Source organism: Bos indicus x Bos taurus, chromosome 18 (genome assembly GCF_003369695.1).
Source record: "Bos indicus x Bos taurus breed Angus x Brahman F1 hybrid chromosome 18, Bos_hybrid_MaternalHap_v2.0, whole genome shotgun sequence".
Lineage (NCBI taxonomy): Eukaryota > Metazoa > Chordata > Mammalia > Artiodactyla > Bovidae > Bos > Bos indicus x Bos taurus.
Window position 1 is genome coordinate 22,074,896 of NC_040093.1, and position 6,000 is coordinate 22,080,895.

The window sequence follows — 6,000 nt, forward strand, 5'->3', positions numbered from 1 at the left end:
ACACAAATTGGTTCAATTTATTGCAAAGAATGTCTTGCCTAAGTTTTCTTCTAGGAGTGTTATAGTATCTGGTCTTACATTTAGGTCTTTAAGCCATTCTAAGCTTATTTTTGTGTACAATGTTAGATCAAATTCTAATTTCATTCTTTTACATGTAACTTTTCAGTTTTCCCAGCACCACTTATATAGAAGATACTGTCTTTTACCCATTACATATTCTTGCCTCTTATGCTGTAGATTAACCGACTGTAACAGAGTGGGTTTATTTCTGGGTTTTCTGTCTTGTTGCATTGATCTATGTGTCTGTTTTCATGCCAGCACCATACTGTTTTGATCACTGTAGCTTTGCAGTACAATCTGAGGTCAGGAAACATGATTCCTCCAGCTCTGTTCTTCTTTCTGAAGATTGTTTCTGCTATTTGGAGTCTTTTGTGTTTCCATACAAATTTTAAAATTACTTGTTCTAGTTCTGTGAAAAATCCCATAGGTATTTCGATAGCGGTTGCACTGAATCTGTAGATTGCCCTGAGTGGTGGTGGTGGTGGTGGTGGTGGTTTAGTTGCTAAGCTGTATCCGACTCTTTGTGACCCCATGGACTGTAGCCCACCAGGCTCCTCTGTCCATAGAATTTTCCCAGGCAAGAATCCTGGGGTGGGTTGCCATTTCCTTCTCCAGGGGATCTTCCCAACCCAGGGATCAAACCCAGGTCTCCTGCATTGCAAGTGGATTCTTTACCAACTGAGCCACCAGGGCCTTGGGTAGCAGGGTCATTTTAACAATATTGGTTATTCCAATCCAAAAACACAGTGTATCTTTCCATCTGTTTGTGTCTTATTCAATTTCTTTCATCAGTGTCTTATAGTTTTCAGAGTACACATCTTTTGCCTCTCTAGGTAGGTTTATACCTAGCTATTTTATTCTTTTTGAGGTGGTAATAAATGGCATTTTTTCCTTAATTTCTTTCTGATATTTCATTGTTAGTGCATAGAAATGCAATAGATTTCTGTATATGAACTTTGTATCCTGTGGCTTTACCAAATTCATTGATGATCTCTGGTAGCTTTCTGGTGGCATCCTTAGGATTTTCTGTGTATAATATCATGACATCTACAAACAGTAACAGTTTTACTTCTTTCTTTTCAAGTTGGACTCTTTCTATTTCTTTTTCTTCTCTGAATGTTGTGACTAGGACTTCCAAAACCATATTGAATAAAAGTGGGTGAGAGTGGGCACTCTTGTCTTACTCCTAATCTTGAGGGAATGCTTTTCAGCTTTTCGCCATTGAGTATGACATTAGCTATGGGTTTATCAGAGAGTAGGACATTAGCTATGGGTTTATCATATATGGCCTTTATTATGTTGAGGTATGTTCCCTCCATGCCCACTTTCTGGAGAGTTTTCATCATCAGTTCAGTTCAGTTCAGTCACTCAGTCGTGTCTGACTCTTTGCGACACCATGAATCGCAGCACGCCAGGCCTCCCTGTCCATCACCAACTCCCGGAGTTCACTCAGACTCACATCCATAGAGTCAGTGATGCCATCCAGCCATCTCATCCTCTGTCGTCCCCTTCTCCTCCTGCCCCCAATCCCTCCCAGCATCAGAGTCTTTTCCAATGAGTCAACTCTTCACATGAAGTGGCCAAAGTACTGGAGTTTCAGCTTTAGCATCATTCCTTCCAAAGATATCCCAGGGCTGATCTCCTTCAGAATGGACTGGTTGGATCTCCTTGCAGTCCAATGGACTCTCAAGAGTCTTCTCCAACACCACAGTTCAAAAGCATCAATTCTTCGGCGCTTAGCTTTCTTCACAGTCCAACTCTCATATCCATAATGGATGTTAAATGGTTACCAAAAGTTTTTCTGTATCTATTGATATGATTATAAGGGTTTTATTCTTCAATTTGTTATTATGGTATAACACACTGATTGAGTGATTTGCAGATATTGAATCTCTGGAATAAATCCCATTTGATCATGGCATATGATCCTTCTTAATATGCTGCTGGATTTGGTTTGTTAATATTTTGCTGAGAATTTTTGCATCTATGTTCATCAATGATACTGGCTTTACTGGCCTGTAATTTTTTTGTGCGTGTGATAGCTTTGTCTAGTTTTGTTATCAGGGTGATTGTGATCTCTAGAATGAGTTCAGAAGTGTTCCTTCCTCTTACATGCATAAATATTGAAGACATTATGCCAAGTGAAATTAGCCAGTCAAGGAAAAATACTATACAATGCTGTATAAAGGACAAGTAGTACACAATTCCATTATATGAAGTATCTAAAGTAGTCAAATTTATAGATATGGGAAGTAGAATGGTGGTTACCAGGAGCTAAGGATAAGAAGCCAAGAGGAACTATTGTTTAATGGATATAGAGTTCCAGTTTTGCAAGAGAAAACATTCCAGAGATCTGTTTCACAGCATTATAAATATACTTAACACTACTGAACTGTACTTTTAAAAATGTACAGTTAAGAGGATACATTAAATGATATGTGAGTTTTTTGTGCTTTATTATTCAGTCGTGTCCAACTCTTTGTGACCCCATGGACCCAGCCTGACAGGCTCCTCTGTCCATGGAATTTTTCAGGCAAGAACACTGGAGTGGGTTACCATTTCCTACTCCAGGGGATCTTGCCAACCCAGGGATGAAACCTGTGTCTCTTGTGTCTCTTGCGTTGGCAGGTGGATTCTTTATGACCGTGCCACCTGGGAAGCCCCGTGTGATTTTTTACCATAATATAAACAAACAATACTCTTTAGTTTAAAAAAAAAACAAAACAGATGATGCTGAGCTCTCGAGCTAATAGAGGAGATATGTATTCATTGATTTCAATATCTACATCTTATCTGCTATGTGCCAGGCACTTTGCTTAATGTTGGGGTTAGATGGTGATTAAGAAATGATCTCTGCTCTCAAGAGTTTTCAGCCCAGATGGAGACAGAGAGAAATAAACAGTGTGACATGGGCTCTACATAGTATAGGTGCCAAGGAAACACAAAGTAAGGGAGCTTCCTCTGGGCTTGGAGTGGTGGTCAGGAAAGCCTTCCCATCTTCTTTCCTGAGTAATGAAGTAATGGAGTAATGAAGGTAAGTATGCATTAGCCATGCAAATGTGCAGAAGGAAAGAATAGGTGAAGGCATAGTGAGGAAGCCAGGGACAGTGAGAAGCATGGTGTGACCAGAGTTTAGGGTTGGAGAAGGCTGAGGAGACTGAAAATGGCGGCCTCCTGAAGGAGTTTGGATCTCATCTTGAGATCAGTAAGAAGCCAGGAAAGCTTTTTAAGGAGGGGAATCATGTGTTCAAATTGGCATCTTAAAAGGATTATTCTGGCAGCTACAGTGAGAAACAGATTGATGAGGAACAAGACCAGAGGCAAGAATATTAGCAAAGATTTAACAATAAGGAAGTGACAGGTGACCTTTGAGTAGAATGAGAAATGAGTGGGAGGAGAACAAATGATGAGTTTGCACAACTTTTTCTAGAAATGTGGCTTTGAACAAGAAGAGATAGCAAGGCAGCTGCAAGGAAATATGGAGTGAAAGTATGTGTGTGTGTGTGTGTGTGTGTTAAAGTGAGAGAGAGATAGGCATGTTTAAACACAGGGCAAAAAGGAGCTATTCCCTAAGGGCATGGGAGGGGTGGGACCAGATCTCACTAAATAGAGCTTGGTAGAAAGAGGGTGGGGCTCTCTCTCCATTTTAATATCCCATGTTATGGTTTGTTTTTATTCTGGAACAAAGATGGGAAGTTCATCCTGGAGGAATAAATGGAGGGATGGTTTAGGTATACAACTAGAGCTAAGAAGAATAGGAAAGAGAACTGACTCTGGAAAAGTGAGACTTGAGAGCAACATGGGGCCCAGCAGATGCTGAAGATCATAATTCTGTTCATTGTGTTTTATGGTTGTTTCTATAGAACATAAAACTAAAGATATTTCTCTAGAATCTGATCTGTATGCTCTGCCTGACCTCAGCCTGTGTATCTAGACTCAGAGGACCTTAAAGGGTACCCTCTGAATTCACTACAGGCTTGGGGAAAAACACTGAAGAGATACTTGTCTTTACCAGAAATCAAAATATACTATTAAGTTATAGCTATTAGAACAGTGTGATATTGGCCCAAGATTAGACAAAGAACCCCAAAGCAGAAATTTAGAAGAAAGAAAATGTGGCCCTTTAAATTACTGGGGAAAAAAAGGATCAGTCAACAAACAGGAAAGTGACAAGTAGCTATCTGTTAGATGTTTATCACATACTACACATGAATTTTTGGTTGAATTAGGGATTATATATATATGAAATTCTGGATGAATTAATCTGCCTGCAATGAGGCAGAGCTAAATTCAATGCCTGGGTCAGGAAGATCTCCTGGACAAGGGAATGGCAACCCACTCCAGTATTCTTGCCTGGATAATTCCAGAGATAGAGGAGCCTGGTGAGCTACAGTTCATGGGGTCACAAAGAGTCAGACACACACACTCACACACTCACACACACACACACACACACACACATATATTTCCAAATCATTAAAGGAAAATATTTCTATACATGGATTGCACAAGTTTCCTAAATAATTCATAAGACCTGGAATCCAAAGAAGAAAATATAAACAGATTTGACTATATACAAATAAAAAAGCAAAACATAAAATATCTTGTATGACAGAAAAAAAAACAGAAAAGAAAAAAAGGAAAAGTTTAAATAAGTAAAGGATAAGCTACAAACTGGGAGGAAATATTTGTAACTATATGAGTTTCTACAGATCAAAATGTACTCTCTGCATTTGTCACAGTTCTCATAAATTGTATTTACATATGTGTTGATTTATTTTCAGATTCTCTGTTCTCTTCCATTAGTCTGTTTGTTTTACCCTTGTGCTAATGTGATCACTGTCATACTATGGTAAAATAATCAGTTTTTACATCTAGTAATATAAATTCTCCAAAATCATTCTTCAAAATACAAAATGAAAAATTGGTGATAATATTCTTTTTCTTAAATTTGATGGCTACACACTCTGATACTTGTTATAGTAGTTGTTACTTATAACTCATATTTCACAAATATTAATTTATAGCTGCTTAATACTTCAGAACACTTAATGGAAAAAAACCTTTTATGTGCTTAATATAGTAATAGCATTAAATTTTATAGAGTCAAAAATTAAAAACAAAAGGGAAAAATGTAAAAAACCACATTTTAGTAGAATAATTTAATATACCTTTATTCTTTGACAGACCAAGGAAAAATACATGGAATTGAACAGGCACAGATGGTAAAATAGCAAACAAAAACTCCAAAAAAGCTAGTATAAATACATTCAAAGAATGAAAAAAAAATCATGCTGTAATAATTAAAGAAAAAGATACTATTGTCTCATCAAATAGAGAACACTGACAAAGAGATAACATTACTTAAACAGCAACACAGAAATCCTGGAGTTGAAAAGTACAATACTCAAAAGTAAAAGTTTCACTAGAGCGATTCAACAAAAGATGTAAGCTGGGAGAATTAAAATCAGTGAAACTTAAGATGGGTCAGTATTGACTATCCTATCAGAAATACAAAGTAGAAATAAAGAAAGAAAAAATTGACAGAGCCTCAGAAAAACGTGAGCCACCTTTATAAGCATATATATACATACATAAAGGAATTCACAGAAATAAAGGAGAGAGAAACAAGCATTAAAAGTACTCAAAGAGACAATGGCTGAAATTTTCCAAATATGATGAAAAACATTAACCTATATTGCCAAGAAACTCAACCAACTCCAAGCATGATAAACAAAGAGATTCACATCCAGACATATCAGAGGTAAAATGTTTCGAGGCAAAGGCAAAGATAAAACCATGAAAGCGCCAAAAGAAAACAACTCATCACATGCAGACTCCCTAGTAAGATTAACAGCAGACTTTTCGTAAGAAGCAATGGAGAACAAAAGGCACTGGGATGATATATTCAAAGTGCTGAAAGTAAAATATTGTCAAACA